The following is a 19,953-nucleotide window of genomic DNA, read 5'->3' on the forward strand; positions in this document are numbered from 1 at the left end:
TTAAGTTCGTTGGTAATGTTTAACTCGGTTAAATGTCAGTCACTTGGTAAAGTAGACGTATAGCTTTTACTGTCAGAAAATTCTATCACCTTCTGAATTCAAACACTGGGTTATGTTTAATAATTTAGTAGAGTAGACGTACACTTTGATGTTTTGCTGTCAGAAAAAATCTATCACACTTTTGAATTCAAACACTGAGTTATGTTTTAATTACTTGGTAAAGTAAAATCGTACTCCTGGGAGGAAATATACAAGTTCTAAATGGAGTTATGTTGCTCACATAATTATATAGTTAATCACTTGAAATGCGCATATATTAACACGTCCTAATTTGTAGTGGAACTTTTACTATCACACGCGAACGGTGTTGAAACAGTTTTGTAACTGTAAAGTGTGCCTTTGGGAGGCTATATATATGTTGTAATTTAGGGAGCAAGTGCTCTTGAATTAGGGGATTTCTGCCCTTAACTAAATAATACCACTTCCATTTGTGAAATTGTAAAACTAAGGGCTTGAAGACCAGAATCTGTAAAAATCACTAATCTTGGACTTTCCTAGTCTTGTTTCAAGATTGCTTTGTACCTGACATATTGTTATTTGTTGAGTTGTTATTTTTTTGAAGAAATATAACCTTCAGTTCAAGTTTTAAATTAATTTTGATATTGTAGATAGGCCCATTCACCCCAGTACCTTCTTTCACCTCTTTCTGCTCCACGGGTAACCCCGTAACAAAAGTTATTAATAATAGAATGTTTGAAATGTTCTCTCGGCTGACGTAATTTGGCCTTGACCGTGCTCTGCAGACCGTGACGTCACATGTTCCACGTCGCTCGCAGCTGACTTGCTTGCAGCCGGCCGTATGTGATTGCTTCGCGCGTAGTATGACTTTATTCATCGGGAACTCTGTCTCGAACCAGCACTCCTGGTACAATACAATACTATAATTTACTCCCTAAACATCAATATGCTTTTCTCAATGGCCGTAGTACTCATGACCCTATTAATATTTTGACCATAGACCTTCTTCTTGCCCAGCACTGTAAAAAAAGTTCCCTTGCCATTTTTTATATACATAAAGCTTATGACTCAGTCCCATTACATGTTCTTTGGGCTAAACTCGCTGCGAAACGGCTACCTGCCGCCTCCCTAACTATCTTACAAAACTTATGTACCTTTCGCTTTTTAACAATTGAATCGCCATACCATCACTTAACTAGTCGAACTTCCTGTAGTGGCTTGCGTCACGGAGATATATTAAGCGGCCTTCTTTTTGCATTATATATTAGTGATCTTGAACACCTAATTTTGCAGCATGTTCGTGTTCTCATTTATGTGGATGACAAAGTTTTATACACTTCCCATGCCTGTATCTATGAAGCTCGTGCACTTATGAGTAACGTCATGAGTGAGGTATATATGTGGTTTCTTGATAATGGACTTCAGTTATCTCTTGATAAATGCGCTGCAATGCACTTTACACACAAGCGCTCATATGATCGCTCCCCTCTTATTTTCCAAAGGCATGAAAAATACCTTGGGATAATTTTGGACCAAAAGCTTAATTGGCAACGGCATCTTCCATCATTAAGTCAAAAAGCAAATAGATACCTACAAGTTTTACAAACTGTTATACGGCGCTAATGGGGTGCTGATCCCAGTACTGCCCTCTCATTATATAAAGCGACTATCCGCTCATATTTTGACTATTGTTCTCGTATCATAGATACAGCCTCGCCTACATCCCTTACGATACTTGATACCATCCAGTTTCGTGCTTTACGACTTTGCATTGGAGCTCTCAGGACTACCCCTACCAATGCATTATTAGTAGAGGCAGGTGGATTTCCCCTAGTACTTAGACGGCATAAGCTTGCTCAGATATACTTGCTAAAACACCTTGCTTGTTCCTCCTCTCCCTCATTTCCGAAGCGACAGCTTAAATGAATATTATCAAGCACGCCCTCGCCGTAATGGACGATTTCCCGCTATTTACACAGCTTATATTTCCCTGAATCAATTTCGACCTTCGCTTCTTGAACTATCTACGCTCCCTATGTATTATTTCCCTTTTGATCTCTTTCACTATATGCCTACCGTCATTTATTCTAATAGGATATCATTCTCCGTATCCAAGACTAATGACAGTCTCCCTTGTCCCTCTTTGAAAAACCGCGCCTCAGCACTTTCGTAGGTGGTGTGAATATCTATACTGACGGTTCTAAAAATTACCACGGCGTTGGTGCTGCTTCTTACATTTCTCATCCCCTTACAAATTCCCAGCAACATTTTCCATTTTCTCTGCCGAATTATTTGTTATCCAACAAGCCTTACTTTATACCCAACAACATTTCTTTCCCAAAGTCACAATTTGTACTGATGCTCAAGTGTTTTACATGCTCTAACATATTTTCCCCCTCTCTCAATTGGTATGTATACCATGTTAAATCTTTATTTCTCCAACTTGAGCGTGATGGAGTATATTTAACGCTTGTTTGGATCCCAGGGAATTCTCACATTGCAGATAATGAACACGCCGATTCTGCTGCTAAAGAAGCCAGTTGACTTTGCACCGCTCCCCTCCCAGTAGCTATACAATCCCTTCATTACTTCCCGTGTTTACAGGATACTGCTTACCGGGCTTGGAAAGATAAATGGAGGCAATCAGCACGTTCCAAAGGCCACTACTATTATCAGCTTCAACTATTCATCCCCTCACAACCTTGGTTTTATAAGGGAACATATCACGATGACGTATCAGTAATATTATAGGCCTCCGGTTCAATTATGCTCATACACCTCAATATAAATATCGTTTTCGGCTCGCTACTTTGCCTTATTGTGTGTGTGGTGATTCTGATGGTGACTCTACTCATGTTTTTTTCCAATGTCCTATCTATTTACATCCTCTCCGTAAATTTCTCCATACTCTCACACGGATGTAAATTACTTTTCCTACTAGTATTCCTTGTTTGTTATCTGACCCTGACAAGCTGTTTGACAGGCTTATTGTGCTTACAAAAGGGAAACTGACAAGAAAACAGTGGCGGCGCGTGACTTTCATCACTGGGGGTTCGAAAGAAGAAAAAATTGCCTCCCCCCAACCTCTCCTCTCCCCATCTCCGCCAGCTTCTCTTCCGTCGTGGGCCGTAACCTCCTAAACTAAGATGACATACGTTCTAGAAATGTGATCAAATACGAGAGGAGCAGAAAATACGGTAGGCCTACATGCCGAGTTTTACCACACGCAAAATAAGAAATAACTGCTTCATTGAAGTCCGCAGAGTCTCGAACAAAGTTCCTTTCAATTGACAACATAGCAAGAGCAATAAGTCTATCCTCGGTCATTGTGCTGCACTAGAAAGTCTTTATTCTCTTCAGGGTAGAGAAACACCTTTCTGCTTCCGATGTCATGGGAATAGTAACAACTATATTTAAGTTTTCATTGGTATTGCCTTGCCGCTATTTGCCTCAATGATTTTTGAGTTAAGTTTCTCTCCAAAAGGTAATTATTCCAAAGAAGGCAAATTAATAGGTGTTTAGTAAGTAATGATATATTTGGGACAAGTTATTAATTGGAATTTGACAGTTTAATGTGACTTTTGGTAGTAACGATGCTTTTCAACACTAGCGCTAGTTACGTGCACTATTCTCTGTTGCCTAGTCAAATTCCCGTAAGGCCAACAGATGGCAGGCACATACCCCAACCTCAACAACACGACTAGCTAGTCTTGAGACAGTGGCCTATTGCGCATGCGTAAAGAACAGAGATCCGTTTCTGCGATATCCTGGTCTTGCCTTAGTGCTGGCTTTCGTCCCCTCGTACCTCGCTACTCCCTTCGCCTTTGTACGGACGGAGAGATCGCCTTTGTAAGGGGGTTCATTCCAGACAAGTATCCAGCCACAGACCTTGCGCAGCTCACATGAATTGAAAGCCAGTACGAGTATATTACGGATAGAGGGATTTAGCAAGAGCTTCGAGAATGACAAGGGAGTTGTGAAAATTACGTAGTTGAGTACAATTTGATATAAACTGGAGGTTCATTGCTCCATTGCGCTATACCAGAAACCGCCACTGCAAGAAAATTAAAGGACATTCGTCGTAGGCATAAATCAAGCTTACAAATAGACAAAGGCCTGATTATTAAAGAAGACTGTGGTTGGAAAATACCGTACTCCTCTACAGTGGCCGAGATGTACTTTGTACAAAATAATGAGGCTCAATGTAAATGCAAATTGATCTGCAGTGAAGGAAACGCGTGCATACACAGATATTCCTGTTCATGCATTGATTCCAGCATTAAATGGAATATGTGTAAGCATATGCATATTGTATGCCAAATTCAGACCGGCAATGAACACCGTGCAGAAAATCCTGCGGACGTTGATGGAATCATTATAGACTGTGAGGACGCTTGTGCTGTGAATGAAAAGGAATAAATACTAGCCCAAGTCGGTAGAAAGTGGTAAGAGTTCTGTTCCCTTATCAGAACAAAAGGACGTAATCGCTACTGAATTGTTGGAATTAAGGGTATTTCCACAACAAAGGAACTTGAAGTTCTTGAGAAACACACCGCATCCTGAAAGGCGACTTTGGCAGCAGTTCGCAATCAAAATGAGCAAGTATCCATGTCCGTGCCCATGACCCAAAAGAGAAAAATTGTTCCACAGAGAAGGCTATTTTCTACGAAGAAGAGAAAAACGTCCCATCGCATACCTCTTGTCAAGCCAGATGTAGCGGAAACTCACGTCATCACCCTGTCTTTGCTGCAAGAGAGAGAACCAGCGGCTAGCTGCTCTGTGGATTGTGAATATCCGACGTGAAAGCGTGCACTATTTAAGTTTTAATAATTTTTATGTGTATGTTTATCTATATGCTTGTGTGTTTATGTTAAGATTTATATTAAAGTGGTAATTTATTCTAATAATAATAATAATGTTATTTGCTTTACGTCCCACTAACTACTCTTTTACGGTTTTTACGCCGAGGTGCCGGAATTTAGTCCCGCAGGAGTTCTTTTACGTGCCAGTAAAGCTACCGACACGAGGCTGACGAATTTGAGCACCTTCAAATACCACCGGACTGAGCCATGATCGAACCTGCCAAATGGGAGTCAGAAGGCCTGCGCCTCAACCGTCTGAGTCACTCAGCCCGGCCAGGAATTTATTCTAAATGCCTCCTCGTCCATTATTCTTTGGAACTCTGCTTTCTCCGCTGCTGAATGACTGAAGCCGCAGGACGACGTCTGTCTATGATTAATTAATATTAATTGAAGCTCTTAAACTGTCAGACGTATCGAACATGAAAGTGTGTACAGTTTTCGTATAATTTATATAAATGTGTATAACACTGTTCAGTGACCAATTGGAATACGATTATATTAACTGAACGTGAATGCGATTAATAGAATATCATTAATCATAGTTCACAAACTGATAGGCGTACGATTCTAACTAAGCGCGCTGTCTCTTTCATCATTGTCTGGATCTCGGCTTCCTCCGCTGCTGTTCGGCAACTCGAAGTCACAGGACGACATTCGGCTTCTTCCGCTGCTGTTCGAGGACCTGCAGCCAAAGGACGGCTGCTCTCTGTAAGGGTAAGTCAAATGAACATCAACCTTTATAGAATTCCAGGGGGGAGGTAATCCCCCTCCCCCACCCCCTTTCGGGCGCCCATGAAATGTAATGAGTGGTTAAAAGTGATTTTTCGCTGTAACATCGTCCTAAACAAGAATTTTAATTTATGCGCTAATTCGTTTTTTAATGATGTAGTGATTTGCTTTTCTTTAACTGTGTTTGGAAATATTCGAATACTAGTATTTAGTATTTATTAATGAACATAACAGGCGTTCAGCCCAAATACATGTTCACAATGCAATAATATAATAATAATGATACTAATATTAATAAAAATAAAAATCCTAATAATAATAATAATAATAATAATAATAATAATAATAATAATAATAATAATAATAATAATAATAAACAAGAATCTACATACAAAAAGACTAATCTAGCCCTACCCTGACCTTGTATTCACCACATGACCGTCACAACAGATAGTTCTACAAAATCCGCTGGCTTATCGTTACAACAGATTCAGCTCAAGTCCTTATTTACACAGTTGCTTACTTCGCATTCTTTGTTCCTTGAACCCACTTACTCTGGATTCAAATGCACCAAATGACAACAATTGCATACTATCCTGCAATCTCGCAATCGGTACGGCCTCTTCATTTCGAACATACCATATCATTTACTTACTCAACCAATTCGCAAACTGAATGCCCTTTGTTAGCACTTGGTCTTACTTAACCTCCAGGCTCGAACACTACCTTCTTCACTGTGTACACATCACCAGCACTTCACTTACTGTTAAAATTACCAAACAAACTCAATCCACTGAATACTGTTAAACAAGACCCCCATAAACATATATAAACACACATCCCCATTCCAAACACATACCCCTTATTCCCTCCATGCTATATTCACCACCGTCGCCGTATGACTCTCCTTCTTCCATTTTTCTCACAGAGGAATTTTTAACCGCACATAAATACCTGTTCACTTCTCCTCCGTCTTCCCATTCCTTAATAATCCACCTTAGAATACTCCGCTCATCCCCTATGCCTAATATTTTCCGATGTTTGGCACTCAATAAACTATTTCTAATCTTACTTGTTTCTTCACAATTACCTAATACGTGAAAATCATCGTTCTCTGCCCCACAAAGTGTACATACTGATTTATCTCTACCTTTTAACCAACCATTACTTTTATGTATCCCCATCAGCCATCATACCAACTCTCCCCTGTTTAACCTACGATCAACGTATCTAATATTCATACCCGTTACTCCCTCTACTTTATTAAAAACACTAACTTAATCTACTTTCTGGCAATAATTTCTGCCTATACATATCTTTAATCTTCCTTGACAGCACCTTCATCCCTCTATCTTCTGTCTTCGTCTACACCTCTTCCCACATGTACCCCAAGCCTATCATCTCCAAGTAACCCTTAATTTTATCTAGCCAGCATCCCTTATACATGCTTTTCCGTTGTTGTTCGTACGCGGCCTGTAATACCCTCCCCCCTTCCTAACTTTTTAAATTCATCCAATATCTAACTATTCTTTTCACACACTCAAATTCCAAATCCTCCCCACCCATTAATTCCGCCCCTGCATTAGCTGTGCACAGCGGGAGCCCCATCACCATCTTACTGGAATTACTAATAATTCGTCTTAATTCAACTCTTTTCTCCTCCAATCCCCATACATCCGCGCCATACAATACCCTACCGAAAATCGCCGATCATAAAACTAACCTCAAGGTTTTATAACTGATACCCGGATATTTAGCTAGCAAGGTTTTGACTGAGGCTCGGGCGGCCAACCCTCTGCTTCTCACCCTACTAATATGATCGTTCCAAGCTCCTTTACTGTTAATAATGACTCCTAAATATTCCAACTTACTTACTTGTTCCAACCTTTCTCCCTGCAGGACCCATTTCCCGTCCTCTCCTCTTCCTTTGTGTACCTGCGCTACTAGCATTTTAGATTTATTCCCATTAATCCTCAAGGCCCATTTCTTCGCGAAAACCGACACTGCATTTAAAGCCATAGCATCCCACCTGAAGTTAGAGTCATCAATATCACATCATCAGCAAAATTCAATCCCGGTACCTGCAACCCATTAATTACCGGCACGGCCTAGTTGCTTGCCCCATGCCCATCCAAGATATTATTAATAAATAAAATTAACAATATTGGCGATAATTTTCACCCTTGCTTTAAACCCACCTTAGACTCTAGGGATCTGCTAAATCTATCGTCTCCCAATTTTACACAGAACCTGACCACCCTATATATTACCTTCACTGCCCTTATCATCTTTTCCGAAACCCCTAACCTACCCAATTTCTCCAATAGAGCCCCTCTATTCACCTTATCAAGTGCTTTTTTAAAATCAATTGCTGCCACATACACCTTACTTCTTGACAGGCTCCTATACTTCCACAACACTGTCTTCACTATCATTATATTACCCACTGTTCGTTTCTTTTTTCTAAATCCCCCTTGGTAATCAGCCAATACCTCATTTCTTTCGGCCCATTCACTTAACCTGTTCACCAACACCCCCGAGTAAATTTTATTTAAGGAGTCTAACAGAAATATTCCTCTATAATTGTTCAAACTGTTCTTACTACTCTTTCCCTTATATATTGGACATGCACTTCCTATTTCCCATTCCTTCGGGTACTTCCCCTCATCAAAAATTTTATTGAATAGTTTAACTATGCCCTCTATCATTGTCACATTTTTTGCAAATTTCTTTCAAAAACTTGTTATTGATTCATTACATCCCCCCGCCGACCTGCCCCTGATTCTTCTTATCACTCTCAAGGTTTTTTCCCTTGTAATTTCCTTGTCCAGTTCGTAATTTGTCACTGTTCTATTCCTCCAAATTACTTCTTCCCCCGTCTTTCTCCACCATTCTTCTCCCTTTCCCCCGAGTAATTCACCAAAGTACCTCAACCACAGAACATCCTCAATGTTCGTTATCTCTAGACTCCTTCCACCCTTAATTATTCTATTAATCCTTTCCCAAACTTTTTCAATGCTGTTAGTCCTAGAATCTTTATTTATGGCTTCAGTTTGTTCCTCTAACCACGCCTTTTTTTACCTCAGAAATTTTATTTTTAGACTCATTCCTTAACTTACAGAAAACCTCCCTTTCTGCACTCCTACCCTTCTTTCTATACACTCCTAACGCACACACCACCTTCTTTCGCATTCCTTCACACTCTCTATTAAACCATTCTTCACCCTCGTTCTTTTTCCTCCTTCTGCATTCTACCTTCTGTGCTATCATCTTTATTGGATGTAGCAGCAATTCCAAGGCTTTATCAATATTATTCTCCTCTAACGCTCCTTCCCAACCATTTTTCAGAAATTGTAATTCCTCTTTTGCTACCCTATCCCAGTCCCGTTCCACTTTCTCTGACCATTTGTACTTATTATATCCACTGCCTAGTTCATCCTTCATCTTAACTTCCTTCCTTATATGCTTCTCTTCCCTCTTTTTAACATAACCCACACTGGGAAATGGTGTGATTTAATCCAGTCTCCTAGTTCCATCCTTACAATATCCTCCAACACTCCTTCCGAGCTTAATACCATATCTATCATACTACCTCCCTTCTCTGTAACATAGGTCAATTTCCCCGTACTGTCACCCTCCTTCCATCCATTCATAATATACAAATTTCCCGCAGTGCACATCTCTAGGAGCTTCTCCCCATAACTGTTTATAATTTTATCCTCATTACTTCTACTTTTCAACAGACACCTCCCATCTTCCCTACTATATACTGGACTCTCTTTCCTTATTCTCGCGTTCCAATCTCCGAATAACAACATATCGTCTTCTTCTGCAAACTTCTCTCTTATCATATTAATATCCACCAATAGCTCTTCAAAAAGATGCTTATTTGCATATGCTGAACTACTAGGATGGCAATATACGAACGCTAGATTTATTTTCTTTATCCTTCCCTCTACCCATCCCATATTAAGTCTCAACCATATGGTTTCTTTCATATATGTCTCGATATCCTCCACCAGTTCACTAATTTCTTCCCTAATTAATACTATCATCCCTCCTGTGGCACGTCCCTTAGTCCTTTCCTTTCTATATTTTTATTTAATCACAAACCTCTACCATGAAATCTCTTTCCATGTTTCCAGGCACGTCTCCAAGAGTGCCACAAAATCGAAACTTTCTACTACTTCCCGAACCTTCTTATTTCCTAGTTTGCTTATTAGTCCCTCAATGTTCACACGTCCTATTTTCCAATATAGTTATGAATTCCCCCCCTCCCTTCTAAATGTCCAACCCTATCCTTACTCCTTGTAGTTCTCGCCCCCTCATCCCCTATCTCCATTCCTCCTTTTTTGCCAACCTATACTGTTCCAAGCCCTCCGTACCATCCATCCCTATACATACTTTACCCCACAAGTCTTTTAGACTCCTACTTCTTCCTCTGCTCATAACATCTTTACCTTCATGTCGATCACTCTTATCATGTCCTTTCTTGCTCACTAAAGCACTGCACCCTGCTCTCGCCGTTTCTTGCTGCTCACCCTCACTCACCCCTTCACTGTTCTGATCTTCTGTATCCATACGGCATTGTCCATTCTCACCTGGGTTGATCTCCTCTCCTTCCTCCGCTCCATCCCTCGTTGTTTATTCTTCCTTCCTTCCTTCCTTCCATATTGCTCTGCCATCTCCCCCTCCTCGGAACTAACACGTTCGTCCATCTCTTTCAGCTTCGCTACTGAGTACTCCCTAACCCATCTTCCATTCGTCACCACTAGCCTCTGACCTCTCATTCGGGTCTTTAGGCCCTGTTGTCTCGCTCTCCACAGGTGTCCGTTCAGAATCTTCATAATTTCACTTCCTTCTATTCCCATGTCTCTTTTCACCCCTACTTTCTGGCCCTGTAAATTGTCACCGTTACTTATCACAATTTCTGCCATTAGGGTAGAGAAATTTTTTACCCTAATTGACCTCCGTCCATTAGTTTTCCCACTCTCTCCACATCGTCTATGTCCACTTCACTGAAGTTTATCTTCATCCTATCCCGTATGACCTCTACCACCTTGGAGATTAGATCAATCTTGCCTTCCCTCTCACCTTCTTCCACACCATATATAAATATGGCTTTCTTCATTCTCTCCAGCCTGTACCCCTCTGCTTCTCTCTTCATCATCATCACCTCCTCTTCTACATGTTTCACTTTCCCTCTTAATAACTCCATTTCCTTCTCATTGTTGCCCACTCTCCTGTTCGATTCCTCAGTATTTCGTTTTTAACTATTTCTTCATGTTCCCTATCTCTTTTCTCAGCTCTTCCATCATGTGCTTCATATGTTGTACCTTATCCCATTGATAATTTTCTTGTATTACTTCGCTCACTACCACCTTAAGTGCTGCCAAGTCATCCATGCTGAATTTTCCGCTGGCATTTGGGCCTGGGTTTAATTCCACTCCCCCCTCCCCCAATAACCAGCAGCACAGCTATCACTGTCCAGCACCGCTTCACCCATTTTTACTTCTTCTTTTCTTATCACCAGCCCATTCTTGGCCTCCTTCCTTTGCTTCAACTGCCGTTTCCCAATCGCGGCCCAGTACTGCTCAATACCGACCAGGTTCACGGCACGCACTGCACCACGCGGCTTCACTCCTCGGTTGCTCAAGCTAGACTGAATATTCGAATATGTATTGCTGTGTGCCTTTTTGTATTTCGAACAGGAAAAAAGAGCCGAGGGGGCACTATCATTTCACGAATTCTATGTAGACCAGGACAAAACTACGGACTGGCTCAAACTTTGATCTTAGTTTCCCGTTTCTATTTCGAGTATATATCTTCTTTCTTTCTTAATCTGTTTACACCTCAAGGGTTGGCTTTTCCTTCGGACTCAGTGAAGGGTAGTGTCCTGGAGCGTGAGACTTCGGGTCAGGGACACAACTGGGAGGGATGACCAGTACCTCGCCCAGGCGGCCGCAACCGCTGTGCTGAACAGGGGGCGCCTTGTCTTGGGGATGGGAAGATTGGAAGGGATAGACAAGGAAGAGAGAAGGAAGCGGCCATGGCCTTAATTTAGGTACCATCCCCGCATTTGCCTGGAGGAAAAGTAGAAGACTATGGAAAACCACTTCGAGAATGGATGAGGTGGAAATCGATCCCCCCCCCCTTCCCTCTACTCAGTTGACCTCCCAAGGCTGAGTGGACCCCGTTGCAGCCCTCGTACCACTTTTGAAATTTCGTGGCAGGGCCAGGAATCGAACCCGGGACTCCAGGGGTGGCAGCTCATCACGCTAATCGGGTATTTTTTACCCCCGAAATTTTCTTTCATTGAATTATCCTTTAGGCGGAGTGGTATTTGCCATATGACAGCAACACAACACATTTTTATCCAAGATGATGTGAACTTTAACATTTAAACACTGCAATTAAGAACCATTATTGTTATGACGGTAGGGCCAACGAATGAAGTGTTGTTGCCTGAGCAATTAACAGTTTACAATGTATTTATTTACTCAAAATACTTTTCTCTCACTGAATTTTTATTTAAAATTCTTCCTCTTTTTTCTATTTGTTTTACGTCACACCGACACAGATAGGTCTTATGGCGACGGTGGGATAGGAAAGGGGTAGGAGACGGAAGGAATCCGCCGTGGCCTTAATTAAGGTATAGCCTGATGTGAAAGTGGAAAACAACGGAAAACCATCTTCAGGGCTGCCGACAGTGGGGTTCAAACCCACTATCTTCCGGGTGCAAGCCCACAGCACGGCCAACTCGCCCAACTCCCCTGTATTTAAAATTCTATTGCAAGCTATGAATGAAATGTAATCTGAAACTATATATCTTGAAATTAAAATTTAAACATGTTTGAGTCAAAATATTTATTTTATCCATACAACGAATATAGAAAAAGTAAGACTTGTTTATATTTTGTCCAGCCCCTTTCCTGACAGCAGCACTTGAATAATTTTAAAACTCTAATTGAACAATGACTCGTAATCTCAAGATTAACATCAGAAGACAAAAGTAATGCGGTAAGTTCTGCTATGTATCTAAATGTTATGATAACTAAAGCGATTACTGTTATTCCTCGCATTGTACTACTCCATCTCTCTGTAGTTTCATTTCACGACGTTATTTTGGTACATATCAATGAAAGTAGCCTTTAGGATTAATCATTTTAACAGTATTCGGCAATGTAACATACTCTTTTATTCCCTAAATTAAGATAAATAGGCAATTAGAGTCAATATCAGTATGTCACTAGGACTACTCCATCTCTCCACAGCTTCATTTCACGACATTATTTTGGCAAATATCAATGAAAGTAACCTTTAGGATTAATTATTTTAACAGTATTAACCTATGTAACATTCTCCATAACTCTAAATTAAATACATCGGCAATCAGTGTCAATATCTTTTCCATAATGTACCTACCAGGAACTGTTCCAGTCCTGTACATTGTTGTATAATTGCCCGAATAGATGGAAAAGGGACGGCAATAATATGTGTTCGTATGCCCGACATCTTGTACGAGCGCGATACGAAGCTCCTTGTGGCGAGCTGGACACGTCACGAGCAATGAAGCTGCGGGTGACGTCACGGCCACATGTTGTACGCCCGTCTCTCGAATGTACTGGAAAGAAAATTTCTAACTTTTTAGCCGATAAATATACGGAAATGAGATATACATCATCGTGTAGCTCATGTTCTGAACGTAAACATATGTCAATTTCAATAAAATCCATCACGGCATTCGAGAGATACAAGCGAGAAAGGAATCACACATCCCCAGTGACGTGGCAAGCAACCTTGGGTCGTACGGAATACAAGCAGCGGACCAGAGCGTAGCAATTCAGTTGGCATTTTTCACAGCTGGCTCGCATGTCATGCTGCACTCGATGAGTCGAACTTAGTATTCATACTGCCGGACATCGAATACTCATATAATTTCGACGGCAAGTTGGCACTTTTTTTCTGTGAATATCAGTGAGTAACTTATAAACTGTGGGATTTGCAATTCGTCAGACATTCAAACTTAGGAAATTAACGTGTGTACAACATCGGAGTCATAAGACTTATAATATTTCAACCATATTTGAACTTGACAAATATCTTAATTTTCGTGTGGATAACTATAACAAACTTGAAGTTAGCACGGTTACTTTAAATTGTAATGATCTTGCTGTTTCAACTCCAAATATCGTGAATGTAGGTCGCAACACACTGTCTATTTTGAGTATTATCAGAGCCTAGAACACTTTAATTTGTGCCGAAAGACTGTTCGCGTATCGTCATAACAGACTGTACCATTTAAAACAACCCGTGTGGATAGACTATATAATGAACTTCGTAATTCAGTGATATTGTGAAGTATAGGACTCATACATGAATACTTGTAGAACTGTGGTAGTGAAAAGGAACATTACGAGATATTACGAGAGAAAGCCATTTATTTATTTATTTATTTATTTATTTATTTATTTATTTATTTATTTATTTATTTATTTATTTATTTAGTTATTTATTTGCTGTGAAAGTGAGCCATGATAAACTGTGCTTCGAATGAAAGGTTTTTTTTTTTCAATACGAACAGTGTGCAGTAAGTGTCAAGATGAACTGTGCAGGGAAGTGTATTTTCTCATTATCGTGATGTACGATAATAGACAGTGCTCCTACGTATCTCTCATTCAGTGAATGGTGATTATGAGACAGTGATAATCAGTTCTAACAGTGCAAAATCTAATGGTGCACATTCCAACCTAGTCAGTTGGAGTTTCTCGTGTTAACATGAGAAATCCTGACTCGAGACGACGGAAAACGACGGAGATTTGATGCAGATCAACGTGGACTTGGTACTACGAGGGACAGTTCTAGGAACGTGGTACTATGGAACATCGTGATGTTTGCTGATGGCTGAGTTCCAGATTGCTGCTTGCAGAACAGTATTCAACTGTTCGAGTTCAACAAGAAGGTGTATGTCAGGTGATATCAGTGCTTTTTCCATTCAAGAATCTAATTCTAATTTTGAACAGAACGTTTATAAACAGTGTTATTACGGACAAAGAACATTAAAGGCTCACTTAATATTTTACTTGGAAAATTAAACGTTTTACAACTCTTAAAAGTAAAGACAGATTTTCAAATAACAGTGTGCTCTCGTCGTATATTCTCATTTATTGGAACTCTAAAATATCAATTGAGTGCTTCATTCATAGTGAAAGTGTATCATAAACTCTTAATTTACAATATTTAAGTAAAGTGTACAATAAGCTACAAAAAATAGCACAATACTCAGAACGTTATATTAAAAGATCAGATTTAATTTCAAGTGTTTCATATTTGAGTTTGATGTGTTTACAAGAAGGAATTGCCAAATTTACTTTATTTAATTTATGGAGAAAGCGTAACCTGACATCGCAAGTCCCAATTGAAAAGACTTCAGGATTTCTTATTTACTTACAACATGCTTTGTTATTAATTTATGCCATGAAAGTTATGATGGACTTAACTGACTGAAAAGGACATTATTCAGTTGCATTTTATTTGATCAGCTTAATTTTTCGGTATTCTGTTGTTGAAATTGGGATTTATTTTCTAGTAAATATCTATGATTCGGCGATATAATAGGGCGACCTTCCAGAGATCGAATAAAGGAAAGAAAGATACAATATCTATTATTTCGCCTTGCGATCCTCCCTCTCTGTACCATATCCTAAGGATTAGGCACCCCTCGAAAGACCTCATGCTCTTGAAAATCTACTTTTCCTGGTACAATAACGAAGTATACACTGACTGACAGAGCAAATGCAACACCAAGGAGGAGTGGTTCGAAAGGGATGAAAGTTGGGGAAAAAACAGAGTCGGCATGGAATAATAATTGATGTTTATTTCAAACCGATATGCAGGTTACACAATGCGCACGGCATCGACTCAGTAGGATGTAGGACCACAGCGAGCGGCGATGCACGCAGAAACACGTCGAGGTACAGAGTCAATAAGAGTGCGGATGGTGTCCTGAGGGATGGTTCTCCATTCTCTGTCAACCATTTGCCACAGTTGGTCGTCCGTACGAGGCTGGGGCAGAGTTTGCAAACGGCGTCCAATGAGATCCCACACGTGTTCGATTGGTGAGAGATCCGGAGAGTACGCTGGCCACGGAAGCATCTGTACACCTCGTAGAGCCTGTTGGGAGATGCGAGCAGTGTGTGGGCGGGCATTATCCTGCTGAAACAGAGCATTGGGCAGCCCCTGAAGGTACGGGAGTGCCACCGGCCGCAGCACATGCTGCACGTAGCGGTGGGCATTTAACGTGCCTTGAATACGCACTAGAGGTGACGTGGAATCATACGCAATAGCGCCCCAAACCATGATGCCGCGTTGTCTAGCGGTAGGGCGCTCCACAGTTACTGCCGGATTTGACCTTTCTCCACGCCGACGCCACACTCGTCTGCGGTGACTATCACTGACAGAACAGAAGCGTGACTCATCGGAGAACACGACATTCCGCCATTCCCTCATCCAAGTCGCTCTAGCCCGGCACCATGCCAGGCGTGCACGTCTATGCTGTGGAGTCAATGGTAGTCTTCTGAGCGGACGCCGGGAGTCCAGGCCTCCTTCAACCAATCGACGGGAAATTGTTCTGGTCGATATTGGAACAGCCAGGGTGTCTTGCACATGCTGAAGAATGGCGGTTGACGTGGCGTGCGGGGCTGCCACCACTTGGCGGCGGATGCGCCGATCCTCGCGTGCTGACGTCACTCGGGCTGCGCCTGGACCCCTCGCACGTGCCACATGTCCCTGCGCCAACCATCTTCGCCACACGCGCTGCACCGTGGACACATCCCTATGGGTATCGGCTGCGATTTGACGAAGCGACCAACCTGCCCTTCTCAGCCCGATCACCATACCCCTCGTAAAGTCGTCTGTCTGCTGGAAATGCCTCCGTTGACGGCGGCCTGGCATTCTTAGCTATACACGTGTCCTGTGGCACACGACAACACGTTCTACAATGACTGTCGGCTGAGAAATCACGGTACGAAGTGGGCCATTCGCCAACGCCGTGTCCCATTTATCGTTCGCTACGTGCGCAGCACAGCGGCGCATTTCACATCATGAGCATACCTCAGTGACGTCAGTCTACCCTGCAATTGGCATAAAGTTCTGACCACTCCTTCTTGGTGTTGCATTTGCTCTGTCAGTCAGTGTACATTTCTACCGCAAACAGATAGGCCGCCAGCACCACGTGTCGAGCTGTGTAACTACTCAGGTTACAGTGCGTGTACCCGATTCTCAAGGCTGGTAAGTAGCTAGCTAGAGCGACGTATCAAGTCGGCTATGGTTTTTCAATATTAAATGTGTAGTGACTGGGTAAAAGAAGAGCCCATAAGCATCAAGAAGAAGAAAAACTATATTTTGAACTAGAGGAGGCAAACTATCGATAGTAATCGCCATCGATACTTTCCGATATTATGAGCTCTATCGATAGTAATCGATAGTTTTCAAAAAGTGGACCGAATCATATCATTATGTCCGAAAATAGAACATTTATCGAACACAATTCACAAAAACCAGTAGAAAGCACAACTATTTCATGCCATGTAATTTCTGAAATTCAAATCGTAATCACTCATAAATCTCTTCTGTGGCACGTCCGAGACATTCTCGGGCTGCACGCGCTTGCCCATAACGTGACCGCCCGAGAAATACTTGTTCAGCTGCAGTGTTCATTTTGCGATCGTCCGACATTTTCTCGGGTATTGTAATATCTTTGGAAAAATATTTTACAGCATTCTCAACAGACGACAGGAGAATTTTCAGTTGCTTTCATGAAGTCTCTGACAGTGGCGAAGCGTGAACTCAGTAAGGGGGTAGACAGAGATTTTTTTACTTTAAACTATTTTAATCATATTATAAATTGAATTTTGTTTTTGACGCATACAGATCTATATTTAATATTTAATTAATGACTGAAAATAAGACAAATCCTATAACAAACTATAAGCCTACGTGCACTCGTTTTATTTTAAATATGGACTAAATAGGCAGCGGGAGTTGTCAAATAACAACATACTTTTAGAATAAAAAAGCAATATATTTCATTTCTATGTAGATTTAATAAGAGAAATAAGAAATAAATAGGCTTTCGTACAAGTCACTTTAAACAATATTCTTGTAAATGAGTTCAATCCGTCTGTTCTTCATTTCAGCAAATATATCTATTACTCTGGTTTTGAAGTCGGGGGTCTTGCTAAGATGCCACAATAGCTCCTTCTAGAGTTTCCAAGTTAGACAGTCGATGGTTGGTCATTGAATTCCTTAAATAGGTTTTAATTCGTTTGAAGGCACCCATTGCATGATTGTTATATTAGAAACTGACGTTAACGGAATATACGGCATCAAGTTAAGCAATTTTGTTGTTTCCTTATGTACACTCTGGAGTTTATTATTAAGAATGTAAGCCAATAGTTGTTGGGGTTATAAAATCGTGACTAATATTGGTGGGCATGAAAATTAATGTACTTGAAATGTTTTTCATGCTGTCATTCATTTATTAGGTGTAAGTGTGCTATATTTCGTATTTGAATATTATTATTTTAGTTTGAGACGTGTCTTATAATGAAGTTAATTCAAATTAATTACATTAAAAGCATGTCCGAGATGGTAGCCAATAAGAGCACATTTATACCTGAGATCCAAATACTAGCCAGTGAGAGCAACAAGAGACACTGGCAAGTCTGTCTACCGGGCGGAAAAATCTCGCTATAGGAAAGTCATAGTTGCACTGTCAGCTCCTACAGATAGCGTTAGTGTTGCTCTCTTTGAAAGCTTTGAAAATCAGAGGGAATATACACAGAATGGACAGCGTCTACTTTCGCCTACGTGCTTCGTGTAACTGACGCGAGCCCTAGTATTGCCGAAGTTTGACGAAAATAAGTAAAGCGGGGAATACAATAATGTCATGAATGTGGAAATATTTATTACAAAAAGTTAACTAGATAAGATTTCGTTCACAAAATGTTAAGGGTACACGCTGTCTACCCTGTCTCCCCTGACGCTTCGCCCCTGGTCTTGACCTAAAATGTGCCTTATCTTCTCTGGCCTACATACAGTCTCTGACAACATATAAATCTAATTGTTTGTCCCGTATTGGCATCAACTGAACTAAGGTTAGGTTGAATGGAGAAATCCAACTTTCCAAAATGCTAAATAGTCTTTCGGCTGGCACAGAAGTCACAGATACGCAGAGATACTTAAATGCATACCTATGAATCGAAACAAACTCCTCACCATTTAACTGCAAACATCTGTACAATTTTTGTTAGGATGAAAAATAAGCCAATGAGGGTAAAAAATACTATCGTTGACTATCTATAATGGGCAACTGACTATCGACGTATGACGATAGTGGTCACTATCGATAGTTTACCGCCTCTATTTTGAACTCTTGCTCCAATACATTCCGATTTTCTTATATGCATACACATCATCTACAACCTAAGAGCTACTTTGTAGCTACCATACCAATAGGGTAGGAATGAAATAACCTTCTATAAATAAATAAATTTGCCATCACCTTCTTAAGACCCTTTTTGTCATGTAACTATCGATCCATCTTCTCTCTTATGCCTTGCTTTTTTCTTCACTTATTATCGATTTTATTACTCTGTATAATAGTTTCTGATTTCCTCGAATATCTTGCTCAATTTTGTTGGTAAACTCTCCCCAACATTTCTCCTTTTCTTCCTTGATACTCCTCCTTACTTGTAGTTTCAATCTTTTGTATTCCGCATGTAACCTTTCTATCTTATTCTCATCCCTCTGATACGTTTTTTGCTTTTCCTTATCCACTTCTTTCTTCACCTTGTTCCTTCCTTTTATTTCTTTTTCTATTTTGTCTCTCCACCACTGTGTCCCCTTTCCCTTAAACCTTTGCTTTTGTTTTCCCGTATACCTCAATTGCTGCTTCCACAGATGTCTGTCTTAAATTGTCCCACTCTTCTTCTCCACTTTAGGCAACTTTCTTTTTGTACAATCTTTTACATTCTTTTATCCTCCTCCAATTGGTTACTTCTTCAATACAATTTTAGGGGTTTTTACTTGTTTTAATTCCACAATTAATAATCTATGATCACCCTCCATACTTTCACTGGGGATTATCTTCGTATTACGACATATCTTCCCCATTATTGGTCTGTTATTATAAAATCATACAGTAATAGAATTACTGTAATAAAATTAATTAATATTCATATAGGTACCCAACTGATGTAACCTCAGTTGTTAGATTTTTAGTCTGTATTATTGAGAGGACAACTTTTCTAACCATGATCATAATTTCCCCACCTCCTCTGAA

The sequence above is a fragment of the Anabrus simplex genome, chromosome 8 (assembly GCF_040414725.1).
Source record: "Anabrus simplex isolate iqAnaSimp1 chromosome 8, ASM4041472v1, whole genome shotgun sequence".
NCBI classification, from domain to species: domain Eukaryota; kingdom Metazoa; phylum Arthropoda; class Insecta; order Orthoptera; family Tettigoniidae; genus Anabrus; species Anabrus simplex.